The sequence below is a fragment of the Andrena cerasifolii genome, chromosome 2, assembly GCF_050908995.1.
Source record: "Andrena cerasifolii isolate SP2316 chromosome 2, iyAndCera1_principal, whole genome shotgun sequence".
Lineage (NCBI taxonomy): Eukaryota > Metazoa > Arthropoda > Insecta > Hymenoptera > Andrenidae > Andrena > Andrena cerasifolii.
In genome coordinates, this window is record NC_135119.1 from 17,514,152 (window position 1) to 17,529,175 (window position 15,024).

The 15,024-nt window shown below is 37.0% G+C and overlaps 1 protein-coding gene and 1 long non-coding RNA gene across 3 annotated transcripts in view; one reads left to right on the plus strand and one right to left on the minus strand.

The window, feature by feature from the left end:
* The window catches only part of LOC143379012 (neural-cadherin), a 352,951-nt gene that overhangs the window by 160,289 nt on the left and 177,638 nt on the right, over nucleotides 1-15,024 (plus strand). The gene's annotated exons all lie outside the window — the stretch shown is intronic.
* Nucleotides 12,546-14,476, minus strand: LOC143366042 (uncharacterized). Its single transcript, XR_013084654.1, has 4 exons — nucleotides 14,162-14,476; nucleotides 13,751-14,081; nucleotides 13,596-13,719; nucleotides 12,546-12,653 (listed from the first exon to the last, which is right to left on the minus strand). It is a non-coding gene; the product is annotated as an uncharacterized LOC143366042 (long non-coding RNA).

Genomic DNA, 15,024 nt, shown 5'->3' on the forward strand with positions numbered 1-15,024 from the left:
CGGCGAGCGTCGAAATAAACTGTTCCGACGGCTCCTGGACAGGCAGATCAATGGGCGGCGCGCGCTATTTGTTGGACATCATCGAATTGGAAGATACGGAATGACAGTTACACGATGCAATCGTATGGTTCCCTGTCAGGAGGTAGAGAAACAAATTACGGCCCGCGGGCGGGTAATCGTGCCAGCCGCGATCCTCGTGACACGAATTTCCCTTGGAATAATTAATAAAGCAATCGCATTGCGACGATGAAAACGGTTCGACCAACTGATCAGATAAAGTCCCGAACGCTCGGGGGCAAAGCAGCGTTTGTAGCGTGCGCCCTCAGTGTTCACGCACAGTCCTCTCCAGTTTAACAAGCTTGCGATATACGCTTATTATAGAGGAGACCTAGCACACTGCAGCGATTTGCCATGCGCAACATGTGAATTACTTTTCTGTACAACTGGCGGATCTAATACTACATTTAACAACGTGTACAGTAGTGTCTCGAAAGAAGAACGGTGCGTCTGGCTCGAAATAAGATCATCGCTTTCCCCTCCACTTCTTCTGCTGCTGTCGCGGCGAACGCCACTGCGTGTGAGTGAGAGGTGCACTCAGAAGGGAAAATCCCCAACCCGGAAAATCAAAAATCATGAAACTTTGGAGATATCTCCACGATATATATATATATATATATATTGCGCAATTTTTTTTGCTTCCCAAATTCACTCTAAGGGGTGAAATTGACTCCTGAAAATCCGGCTACTTTCCGATTTTCTGTTATAACTCGCGAACTGTCAGAGATAGAAAAAAAAGGTTTCAGACAAAAGTCGCTTCTTTTCATTAGGAATATCATTTGGTAAAAGTGATACGCGAGTAAATTTAGAGTAAATTTGAGTAGCAAAAAAAATTGCGTAATACGTACCAATATATCCTCTACATGTACCCAAAGTGTCATAATTTTTTTAGTTTAAGGGTTAGGGATTTCCTCTTGTAAGCCCTCTCTCAAAAAACATCCTGTCTCAAAAATTCGGTCCCAAACGTCATCTTCTTGCAAGACAAATCGGTATCGCTTGGTCGACTGAAGATTCGCGTCCCCAAGTGAGTTGGTGGTCGGTGGCTGGGTCCGTGTGGACCAGAGTTGGGCATTAACTAAATAAAAGTTTATTTAAATAACGGATCAAATAGAAGTAACTTTAACTTTAGATTATTTGACGAATAAAGTTAATTTTTTTACTCGACACATGACGAAAATTTTGTTTAACTCTTTTTCGTTAATTGAAATTTTATTTAAATAACAATTTTGCACATCTCTGGTTTGGGCTCGTAATACATGTCCACTGATAAAGCATTTTAGATGATGTTGTATCTGTTGTAGCAATTTATTTTTTTGAACCCTTAGATTTTTTTCTTAAGACACTAGTTTCAACTTATTAATCACCATTGAACTGTATAGTAGGTATTCATATAATGCAAATAACAGAATAATAAAAATCATTTATGTTAAATAGTGCTCGCTCCTAAATATTCATTTGAAACTAACGAGACGTTAAATTTATCGTTCTATGTTGGCTGTGCAAATTTTCTAAGAGATTGATATTCCAAAATTCCCGTATTTATACGCGCCCGTTTCGTAATACGAAATATCAATTTGAAGCGCTTCAGCTAATCTCCGATCGTTGACGTTATATTGTCCCATTCCGGATTTTATTTGATCACGGGCATGCAACGCGAAACGCGCAACGCCCGCCCTGTTTTATTAATCGGTAATATAGAAAATACGTGTTTACGTGGATTTTGCAAGATCCGCGTGCAGATTGGATTTCGCCGGAGATGCATAAATGCGTTGTGTCACTGCAGTTACCGTGGCGCGTTTTCGCGCGAAAATTCACGGATAAAATGGCAGAGATTTTTCGTAATTCCATAATAGAAATATTTCACGATTATCAGAAATACCGGATTCAATTTCCAGAAATGATCATTTAGGACAGGTGTTTTGGAGCGGAATAAGTAGGAATGAAAGTATTGAAAAGGTCTATTATCACCGAGGAACAAAAACATTAATACCATTTTTAATGAATAAAAAGAACAGCAGGTGGCAGATGCATTTAATTTCCAATTAAATTTCTACTTTTTAATAAAAGCTTCTCAATTGAATTGCATTAATAAAAGGTTTTGCCATAGAAAGTATACAATATTTATATTATCAGGATATTTATATTTAAAACACCTTTCACAAGCATTATTACGAAATGTTTGAATAAATGAAATTTGTACCTTACGTCCTACAATTGACGGTCTCAGTGGAAAATAGGCACATGCCACATATACATAAATTTTCGTTTCTTTATACCATCAATTCGTTCTTGCAATGTAGTGTGATCCCACCACCTACTTATATAATAACATAAATTTCTACGAGTAGAATCATATTAAATTTTCTTCACACTGAGAAAAAGCAAATGCGTAATGGAAAATGGTCCCGTGCCACTCAACTTCTCGGGGACAAGTGACCTGATAAAATTAATTCCTCAGCTAAAATTTTATAATAGTTGTCATTTACCACCTAATTCAAGTACCGTTTAATATAATTACAATTTCGTACCGCATTTCCTATGAAAATGATTTTTCAGCTAAAAGTTGACAATAGTTGTCATTTACCCTCTAATTCAAGTAGCGGTTAAAATAATTGCAATTTCGTGCCGCATCTCCTATGCAAATAATTTTTCCTTCAACTTGCTTTCCTGTAAAATTATAAAACAGTGGCATGTGCCTGTTTTCCACTGAGCCTCTCAATTACAAACATACATATGTACTTACATACTCAAGGAATCGTATATTTGCGTGAAACAACCTAATTCGAAACGCGTCAGGAATTTTCGTTAATTAAATAAAGCGACTTGTTAAATATTCTACGAATCACTGCAGCACTGAAATAAAACCGATTTAAAAATACACGCATAGGTAATACCCCCGCTAGGAAGGCGATAGTGGATTAATTTGAAATTTATTGCTGTCTGAATGGTGCTGAATCTAATTAAAAAAGTACGTTAAAGAAACTACTCGTTAAAGAACGAGTCCTCTATGAATACCTACTGTGATGAATTGTACCTCGGAAGTTTAAACTGCAATCATTTATGGGGCTGTCAAGTGGCTGACATTAAGTTGGCTATAAAACTTGGTCACGCGTATATCGGACTTTAGTACGGAATTTGTTATCGCGTTTTATTATTGGATTATGGGGGCAGGGCACTAAAGTCTCGCTATCGATCCACAAGTAAGATATAAATTAATGATTTACTGCGAAAATTCTTTACGATATTTTTCTTCGGTTCGCGTTTGTGAAAGTAATATAAACGATCACAGAATGAACCGACGCTATCTGTAACGAGTGATATATTGCAAATAAATTATCGAGCCACTACCGAAGTGTGAAGTTTTCCAAGGAAGTTCCACCTCGTTATATGGTGTGCTTGCTGTGTTGGAGAAATATTTCTCACTGTAAAATCTTGCTCTGTAACTGCTTCCAGAAGCTTCACTTTCAAATATAAATTTCCCTCTGCATATTGAAATACAAAAGTTTGCACATGAAGCTTAGAAGAATTTCAAATAGAAAGTATATAGTTACCTCGCACGTTACTAAAGTATAAATTATTTAAATATCAATTTCACTTCACTTGACTTCTGCAACTTCAACACTGAGAAATATTTATTAGATATCAATTTATATTATGAAAAGTAGTTGAGGATTTTAGAATTTACTTGAGATTGTGTAAAAGTACTAGAAATACGTCGCACGGCTATCACAGATGAATGTTTTACATTTTCAAAGTATAATAACATAAATAATACGAAGCTTACACATAATCATTAAGTATAGAGCTATCGAAGAAGCTAATAAATATCATAGATTCCTATACATTTTTCAAAATCTAATCATTTGCCAATCAGGCTTCAAGTTTGCTAGCCAAAGCAAAACTACAATTTAATATTGCAGTTTTATGCAATATTTACATCATAATCTCGGACTAACAAGTTAGTCTGATATTGCGAGTAGCTGCAATATCCCGCAGAAGAAAGAGAACTTCGACGTTCTGATACTGAAACAGCACACTACTATACACCATCACTAAGTAGTGGCATTAACTTTGAATGATCGATCAAAACTTTATGACATACGCCGAATGCACACATAATAGGGGGGGGGGAGGGCAGCGAGTGTCACGGATTATCGCAAGTTGGCCGTAAATTATTCGACAGTAAAGTAGGTGTAACTATAACTTTTGGCCGTAATAATTCCAGCGAAATTAAACGCCCCCGTAACTACCTATGGGTTTATAATTACTACGCCTTAACCACGGATAAAAATAACGCGCCTTAATGGAACTTTTGCCGCAGCACACATTTCGTTCCTCCCTCTCCGTCCAAGATTCGCAAACTGCTTTAGGGCGACCCTCCGGTCAGCTCGCTTGAAAATAGCTGATTTTTATACACGTTTTTACAAGAAGAGGATATCCTAAAAAATATTTTACGGTTTTATTAACACACTCGTTAGAGTACGAAAAAAAAATGTTTGTTTTATGTTTCCCTTCTCGTTGCTTTTTCTAGGTGGCCCTTAGTGCAGCGCTGCCAAAAAGGGACGCCTAAACGGTAACTGCATTGTAAAAAATTCATGAAAATCACATTTTTCAAGCGGTTTGACCGGAGGGTCCCGTTAACGTAGAACGATTCTGCGCGAGAAATTCTGGCGACTCGCGTTCGCGAGCGGGAAATTGAAGGCTTGAGGAATTCACCTGTCCGAATCCAATAACGTATTCCCGCGTTATTGGAACGCTATTTTGTAACGTTTTCATTTTTGTAGAAAACGTAGCGAGAGGCGAGATATGGGTCCGCGTGGCTTTGCTCGCTCGTCTTTTCGCGTCTTATATCTCCAGAGATAAAAGCAGGTGTTCTGGGATACGTGAACTGACATCCGTGTTCCATGAGGGAGGCTCGCGCGCGCGTTTAACGCGACACTGGGAAGACCGATTGCCATTCAGCATGATCATTTTCAAATCCTGACTTGTTCGACATGCTAGTCAAAAATTGAAAAGGGTAAGGAAACTTTTGATAGGATGTAACATCGATGGTGATCTTGTCTGGCTTAAGCATAATTTAATTATTTCATTTGAAAGGATATTGGTGGCTCTGATAATTAAGCAAACGCAATTTTTAATTATTACTGGGTAGGCAATGTAATTTCTTTGGAATTTAGTAGATTGCCTAGTAGAAGAAAATTATTTTGAAAATACGCTCTATTGATCACATTGGAATTGAAATTCTGAGCATCTGGGTCCTGGGGTTCCTTGAAGAAAGTTTCTTCAGCACACAGAATCTCTTGTGACAGAACGTGAACCGATCTATTTAGATACATTTGCATTGATCACTTTATAGCAATCACTTTGTAGGCTCGAAGAACTGAGAAATTCTAAATTATCGTAGACCTATATTCATGTCTCGTATATTTCGTGATCTATCTAATTTGTAAAATACTAAATACTATTTACGAGAAAATCATCTGAAATATTATGCCCCGAATTTTTTTGGGTGTGAGTTTATTTTAAGGTGGTCGCATCAACACTAGAGTCATTAGCGACCACCCACCTCCGCGCAACGATTACACACCTGAAGATTTAGTTACAAAATAATTCGACCATACATAGAGCTGCCTAGTGCTCCATTACAAGAGAAGCTAATATATCTGTTTGAAAAATTTGATCACATTCAGGATATTTTCTGACTTGTTCAAGTTTAAGTTGAAATTCTCTTTGACGTTGAGTCGACTTCTTTTCTGCGAGAACTTAGGGCATTCCAGCAAAATATGTACTATACGCACCGGTTTTGATAAGAGTTCGTAGTGTAGTAGTAGTCACTTCTGTGAGAAATCATGGTATGTAATACATTAGGGTAGTCCTTATTTATATGTGTCGACATTTTTTTTTATTTCTTTGCTCTTATCCCCTAAAACAGTGCGATTTGATAAGCAAATAGCTCCTAAAATTCATCAAAAGTTTGAATTTGAAATATTTCTAAAAAATTGTAAGCCCTATCAAAATTTTGTTCAAATAATATTAAAAGAGCATTCAATTTTCTACAATTACTGTATATATAATTTTTTCGTGTTTCCAACCATTTCTTAGATAATAGCGTTTGAATAGAGAGAAATCCGCACTACGCGCGTGTAGACAATACGTCACGCCGTAAAGGTGGGACGCGCGAAGTGCGGATTTCTCTATATTCAAACGCTATTATCTAAGAAATGGTTGGAAGCACAAAAAAATTGTATATACAGTAATTGTAGAAAATTGAATGCTCTTTTAATATTATTTAAACAAAATTTCGATAGAGCCTGCCATTTTGGAGAAATTCTTCAAATTCAAACAATTGATGAATTCTAAACTTTAAAGCCTGGTGGGGACCCTTTCCTGTTGTCTAATTGCAATAATCTTTTTCCGGGAATATTTTTTTATGAAATGGAACCGTATTGGGGGGTGAGAGCAAAAGAAATCGATGGTTGAAAATAAGGGCCACCCTAAGTAGTCATACGTATGCGTCGTATACATATATTTGGATTTTCCATTCTATTGAAGAGAAGGAAATATAAGAAGAATAAGATGCCGCAGGACTTGGCTAGCGTAGCGCCCACTCCACAGCTATTCCTTTCCAAAACAGTCTAACTGTAGATGCCAGCTTGAGAACGGAAATGCGGCCGAGCGGTACGTGAAATCGTCCAGTGTCGAGGGTGCTCGCGTAATACCGGCCGGTATTACATTTCGCCTGACCGAATATTCGTTTCCTGGCTGCAACGGCCACGGAAAAAGGCGTAGCGCACGGGCGGATTAATTGGCGGGAATTTTTAACGGCAACGATGTCACGGGCACTACCATCGACAAGTTCGAATGGATATTGTTTCGATGGCGTGCAATTCCGCGGCAAAGCTTTTTGGGATTTTCATTTCGCAGAAGAGCGAAATGTTAATCTAACTCTTAGCTCCGGGGCGGTATTTTATTCGCACTGGAGGATAGGACACAGGGAGATGGAAGGTAGAATTTCGGGAAAATATTTTTGCTGGGCTTGACCATCGCTTCAACGAATGGGGCCACGTTTCTGCAGCATGAAAACTGAGGATGAAAAAGCGCAGCTGATTCGAGGAGTTCTTATATGCATAACGTTTGTTTACTCTGCTGTTCCATTAGATTTTCAGTTCTGTGGTTTATTTAGGAATGGAATTGTTAATTAGGCGTCTGTTTTGGCTGAGGCATTAGTGAGTAATTGCGTGAGAAGTGCAGTAGGACATTTGGTAGTTGAAAGTGTAATGGTAATTGATCACCCGAAGATTCTCATTATTTTAAATATTTATGTAAGAAGTGATCCCTACCTACAATTGTTATGTGCAACATTTTCGTGCTTGAATCAGAAAGAATATCTACAAGTGAGAATTGCATGGCGGTAGATAATTTATAAACGTCTCTTTAAGTTAGGTAGTAGAGCAGCAGTTATTAATAATAATAATAATTCGTGGAATACTAATTGTGTACTTTATTTATGATTTTGTAGAGGCATTGTGGTATATTTATTCTCTTCTTTCGTATAAACCATGAGTCCTTTTTTTTATTAAGAACTGCAGAGCGGCACGAATTAAACGCATTCGTAACATTTTACTACAATTTGTTAGCACGAGTTGCAAGCAAAAACAGTTTTAAATGTTTATGAATGCGAGACCATCACAATGGTCGTCCTGCATACAATGCAATTGTTGTAGAAGTGGTATTACATCACCTGTTGTAGGGTGATTTTTTTTTAAAGCTGTACTATCCGCCAATTGAGAATATTCATCTCGAAGGAAACACGAAAGAAAGATTTTCAGAATGATTAAGTTACGTGAGTAATTGATTCGTCGATATTTTAATAATTAACGAGATAACACTGTGCAGTTTAACAATTACTTGACGAAACTATTCCTAATTCGTACTAATGTAGCGTTGATTGTGATTATTAAATAAAATCAACCAAGTTATACAACTTTGAGTAAATTATATACTACGGTCTCAGTTGACATTTTAATTGGCTTTTCTTGGCTTTAATGGACGTCCTAAAAAGATTATCACCGAGTTGCAGACATTGAAATTTATGTGTTACTGGAAGGAATCGATATTAATATTCATATTGACATTAATATTCAATTTGCTCCTTCAAACGTGTAAAAGGATTTGTGGAATCGAAGTGAATGTGAATGAAGTTGCCCGAGGTAATTCCTCAGTGGAAATTATTCTGCCATTTAACGAGCAGGGACGAGTGCAAAGAAAGGGATGAGAATCGAAGACCCATTATTCCTGTTTCGCGTTACGTTGACGTGTACTGCTTACATAACTCTGTGAGTGGGGCAGGGAAAACAGTGTGTAATTGAACATTATATCAATTTAATCGAAATGCGATACAAATAATGCATCTATTACTATGTTGAAAAATAACTAAGAAAGCAACCACCTCAGAAAACACAAACAAATATTTAATTTCCCTCGAATTATTTCATACACCCCCAACAAACTTTCTGCATGTACAACGCTCAAATAATATTTCCTACACATAAACACCCAATGTTTAAATAAAATATTCGACTTTCCTGCGTCATTAACCAATTAGATACAGAATCCACTGAAACATTGGAACGCGAAATTCCACAAAACACACTGCCAACGAAACTATAAATACCAACCTTTCTCAACCCTGATTTACAAACAGCAGAAAATCAGTTGCATCAGCAGACTCAATTTCCAAACATAAAAATTATTCCGATCAGCACTTCGCTCTTAACGAGTGCACAATCGCACACCCCTCGAACCATGCGCATAATTGCAATTTAAATAACCTCCCTCTGAAATCTCATTCCACTTGATTCTTCGACCGTTCGTACCCTTCTCGCCTCCGCGATTCCACCGTGATCCCACCGGCCCAGCGAAAACTTCGCGTCGTAGGACAAGTTCAGCGAGATCGACTAACAAGTGAAGCTGAGGGGTGGGAAGTTTTCCTGTTGCTCGTCGAGGCATCCGCCATCCCCTGATATGCTGCAACCGTTGCACTTTTCCGTTGCACGTCGCTTGCGCAGCGAATCCCTGCTACCGTGGCGTGTCCATCATCGGCGTATGTATCATCATACCGTGCGATTGGGAGAAAGGGGAGCCTCTGATTATCGATCTGGGCAGAGCCTCATTGACGGATCACGTTATTGACAGTGCGCGCCGTACCCGTGCAAGTTTGCATTAGCTATGGATTAGGTCTAATGAGTTGGAGAACAGTCGGCTTGAGAGAAGACTCGGGAAACACTGACTGTATGATTTTCACAAATCCTGGGAATCCAATGCGTACCAACGTCGAACCTCGTTGGCTCGAGTTTATTGCATGCTCTGGCTGGAGCGTGCAGATGACTCAGAATCGAATTTATCGCCGCGATAAATATCGCGGAAGGAAGAAAACGATGCAAGTTTGCGCGCGCAGGAAGTCTCTCTTCCTAGTGACGGCGCTCTGCGAATCGACGAGAGTTTTGTATTGTTATCGACCCATAAATCGAGCCTGATAACGGGCGAATGTAAAACTGGCTATCCGCGCGGAAGGCTCGTATTTTCTTGGCCATTCGGGGTGGTTGATGCTCGAATGAAACGGCCAGATCATTTTTCATAGTGTGTAGTGAAGGCGAATTGGGTAGCGTATATCACGTTCACATGTATTTATTTAGTTGGGCTCGGCTGGATATTGTTTTAGTAAATCGGGTTATGAAATGGAATTGTTCATTTAGTTTAGGCGTTTTGATTTAGGTCCTCGACTTCTGAGATGTCAATTTTGTTAAGCTTTCGTTGCGACGATTTTAAGGAATTTTGTGTGAAACTTATGTCTAAAGTTACTGGGTAGAAGGAAATGAGTAATTCAGAAGGTTGAAGTCTGATTTTCTTTGTAAGAAATAATATTTCAACTGTGAACATTGAACAGAATACTTGAAATGCGATAAGTTAGTTTGTCAATATCCATCAAGACTTAAGCTCTGAAATTTACTGAAAAGAATAATTGGAGGATTCAATGTTATTGCTTAAGGGGTTGTACCTAGTCAGGCGGCCGAAAGGAGGCGAGTGTTTGTGATTTTTTTTTGAAAAAGTGGAGGCATGTATTCCTACAGAACTTCTTGCACGTAGGAGAGCAACATTTAAAGAACATTTGGTAATTTTTTCGTAGAAAAATATTTACGTTTATAATAAAGTAACAACCTACATCCAAGAAGCCTTTTTGAAAATTTGCTTTTGCGGTGAGCACTGCCATGCGGAGCCAGATTATCTAGAGTCAAAATACAAAAAAGATTTCGTTAATATATCGATGTATCCTCTGATTGACGGAGGAAATTTCCGAAATATTAATTTAAAACAAAATGGCGGCTGTTTAAATTTGAAATCGTGATTTTTTCCGCGTGGTTTTTGCACGAAAACTTAGGATTTCAACTTTAAATAGCCGCCATTTTGTTTTAATCTAATATTTCGGAAATTAAGTGCAAAAAGTTCTGTAAGAATGTACGCTTCCGCTTTTTGAAAAAAAATTCACTGGAGTTCACCTCTTTTCTAGATATAACCCCTTAACTCAAAACCATACTTTAGACATAAAAAGATGTTTGTAACACTCCAACGTACCACAGGCTTATAGTTTTAAGAAGTGAAATACATCTAAAAATGTTGTACCTACAACATTCAACAGTTCAAGCATGTAAAATTATTATTCAAGGGTAATGATACACTGTAACAAGGCTAATTCCATCAATCCATTCTGAAAGGCAGTAAATACTTTTCTACAGAACAGATCAACCAGCTAGACTACCATTATTTAATACTTTCATCGTGTCCCCCCCAAAAAATGGACTTATTGAAATATTTAAATTAGAAATGAATCATTCAATTAAAATGCGTATCTTTAAGAAAATCCAAGGTCTTACGACCAGGACGAGCGAGTGAAGAATGTCGAGGCAGCAGCTTTTTGCCAATCCTGGTGTTCTCGTTGCACCTCCGAGGATTTAAGTAGGTCGTCCTTCCCTTCTGGTCACTTGGTCGAAGACACAGGATCAGCAGATTTTTTTCCTCTTAAATCCCATGGATCCACGAAAATGTCGATAAATCAATAGTGCACTTCGAACCCTTCGAATTTCGAAGTTTATGATAAAGTTTCAAAGTTTTACGCTGAAATGCGTTATTCTGTAAGACTGCACATGTAAGACTGTGAGATAACGTATGGAACGCAAAAGAAAATTTTTCAATGCTTTCTTGGAACATTAGAGTGGGAAATGAAAGGTAGTAGGTGAGCATTGGTGGTTCAACTTTAAGAAAGTTTACTCGAGTTGATTTCACTTGTTGTTTGTTTTGTGGAGAAATACTTATTTTCATATTCTATGTTATACATGGTTACTAGAAAAGTAATAGACACATTCAACATTTTATGAAACTGAAAGCGTTAAAGAGACAGCGATCCAATGTAGCGTTGTGTGTAATTGAATTAGCAAAAACTAGAGTTTCCATATTACCAGAAAATTATCCAGTATGACTTTTCTAACTACCCGAATAGTCGAGTGCTCGAATAATGTTAATTTTTGCGCAAATAATTTAATTTAATAGTTAAAAACAATTAGATAAAGATCATATACTTAAAAACAAAAACAATTTATATATTTTGAAAACATAAAAGCAAAATTAAAACAAAACAATTAAAATCTCACAAAAATAGAGCAAAATGAAAAAAAAATTATTGCGCTTTTAAACATTTTGGTTTCAATTTTGTTTGTTAAAATAATATTTCGAAAAGACCAGGGCATTCAACGTCTTGGTACTCATTTTAAATAAAATCGTTCAACTTAAATTTTTTTTTTAAATATTTATTTCATTATTTACTTTATAGTGTCATTTTGATTTGTGGTTATATGCTGACTTCATGTCGACTGAATTGATTTGATTTGTGGTTATAGGCTGATTTCAAGTTGTTTGCATTTGTAGGAATGGGTTATATTTATTGATGACTGGGTAATTTTTGCACCCCCTCGGGGTTATTTTTTTAAAAAAAATATTGTATTTTCATTCCAACTACGGACGCCTGCATCGTTTCAAGACAATTGGATAGTTGGAAGTTGGTTAAATTTGAGTTCAAACAGAGGATCGAAGCTGAATAAAATCGTTTAAAAATCGTTTGAAAACTCTTTCGTCGATGCTGCATACCAACATACAATAGTCGGTGCGATATTTTTTTAGCCCAGTGTGCAATTCCGATATGTCATATGTAACAATCCATAGCGACATCCTTCGACAAGTTGTACGCCAAACTAAAAACATAAAATACGGTTTTAGTGCGTGAAATATGATGTTTGATACTATTGTACGTACTTTTAGTTTTTTTAACCAAGGGCAAGTTTTTGCGTTACAGAATCTTCGAATTTGCCGGCGGGCTTAATTTAATTACCCGGCAAATTTAATACGCGGACAAATAACTTGTTTATCGGGTAGTCGAGTATGCGAGCATTTGGGTTGAAAACCCTAGCAAAAACAAATTTCGTTATTGTCGTGCAGCGGAATTTTAGAACAAGATACGGTACAACGCCACCGACAAGACAATCCATCTGCAATAGGAGCAACAAATTTCAGAACACGGGATATCTGCGTAAAGAGAAATGTTCTGGAAGACCGCCCCTGTCAGAGGAACAAGTTGATCAAATTGAACTATCCTATTAAAGTATCTGCTGTGCAGGGTCTAGGGGAGCGCAGGCAGGACAATTGCCCAGAGCGGCAAATTGGAGGTGGCAAAATTAATAGAAAGAGAAAATTAAAATCAGTAAAACCCAATAAAAAAGTAAATTTTTTTGAAATAGTGGTTAAAAAGTAGGTAGGAGAAAGTGGGGCAAAACCGGGTGCTTAAAGTATTTTTCCTGCTAGCAAAAAGTCAGACGGCAAATTAAACTTTGGACACCGCTAGAAATCTTAATTGGACCTTACAGAATCAAAAAATGAGAGTACTTTTTTGAAAAAAAAAACTATTTGGCTCATAGGAAAATAAGTCTTCTCGGAAGTATGCAAGTACCTGGTTTTACCTTATAGGTGTGGGTAATATCGGGTACCTATTAAAAAGCGCATAAAATATGATATAATTATGTAACCTTTATTACTATTACTTTAGAAACCATAAAGAAAGATATTTCAACAAATATTAATTTGTACATGAATTTATTTTAATTTATCTAGTGCACAAAAATCACGAATAAAGGTCTCGTCGCCCTCCTCAAGATTTATGCAAATCTCACGAGCCCACCCGTGACCTATACATATAATCAAGATTATTATTGGATTTTTGAAAGATTAGAAATCAGCTCCTATAAGACATCTGACCCGCGTACCCGGTTTTGCCCCACTTTCCCCTAATACATATTTGAATTTAATATCAAACTTTATAATTAAATATAAAGGGCGGCAGAAAAGATTTTTGCCCAGAGCAGCGGAAGAACTATTGTACTTACAAGTAGTTGCACACAAAGTGCACACGTAGAACATCTAGAACTGATACAAACTTAAAAACGTCCTCCACAAAACCATGAAAAGTATTTATCTGCATCTTGTATGATAGTTTGGTTTGTACGAAATATAACAAGTGTCTATTCTTTTATAGTAACCCTGTATAATGAAATATCCAATCTGAGACATTACTTACTGTCGACCATCCTACACTAACTCAACTAACTTAGGATTGCAATTTATTTAAAAATATCTATTCTCGTATCATATATAAGTCATAGCTAACCATAGTTTTTAGTTGATTATGTGATCAATTAGAAAGTGGAGGGGGGGAGGGGAGAATGTATTGCAGATGGCGTTCAAGTAGTAACTCATGTCCCAGGTGGTGTTATTAGAGAATTTCCACATTTCCATATTTCAGGAAATTAATGCTTCTACGTTCATTATCAGATTTGTTCGAATTCTCGATCTTCATGTACCACTTCATGACTTTATTCAAGAGAAAATATATATGAACTGCAGTTAGTGCATCACTGCCATAACTATAGTCAAACGAATATAAGTTTGTTTTAATCCCCTAATATTTGCTTCATCCAATTTTTATCTCATCTTATATACCTGCAACAACTGTTCCAAGTGCGTCGTTCTCCTCGTGCGCACTTTGAATCTCGAATGAATCGGTATTACCGAACTCTATTATTTACTGTTACATCGTGTCGACGTGTCAGCTGCGCTCGCCGACACTTTGCTCGAAAGAAGCTGCAGGTTCGCGTCGTTTCTATACAGTGTTAGTAGAACCGGAGATAAAACACCTGGGGTACTGGACACCTCACTGGTTCTCGGAAGATTGTCTCTTACGTTGAAGAGATTCAACCCACCATTGTGTCGCCGCTAAATTCGCACAGAAATATCGCGATCCATTCGAGGGACCTCTTCACGCGAGCAATTTATACGAATTTTTCAGTGGTCGAATGAAACTATTAAAATCTTCAATTAATTACGAAATAACTGTAATTTAAGACTATTTTCATTTCTGTTCCGAGAGAACTGTTATAAAATGCCGTGCGTTAACTGAAACTTTTATTCCATAAGTAGATAGATCTGAAGTTGAAACCTTAAACTGTTCGGTGAAAATAATTAAATAAAAATCACAATGTGCTTTCTTTTCTATATTTCATATCGCTTCCAATTCCTTAAATATAACCAATTAAAAAAGTATTCCTAACGTTTATATTTCACCCTTAAATATCCGTTTAGAAGTATATGGTCCTCCAGAACGTTTATTAATCGAACATAAAATAACCATTAAAACTGAACTCTTACACCAGAGTTAAAGTGTTAATGAACAAAGTTAACTTGAAGCAGAAAAGAAATGTAGTGAAAAGTTCGATAATTGACTTTTATTTTTAATAAGCTAACAGTTTCATTCGACCCCTGGAATTTTTCCATGTGTGCAACCCAATGGATAGTAACATAATAATATAG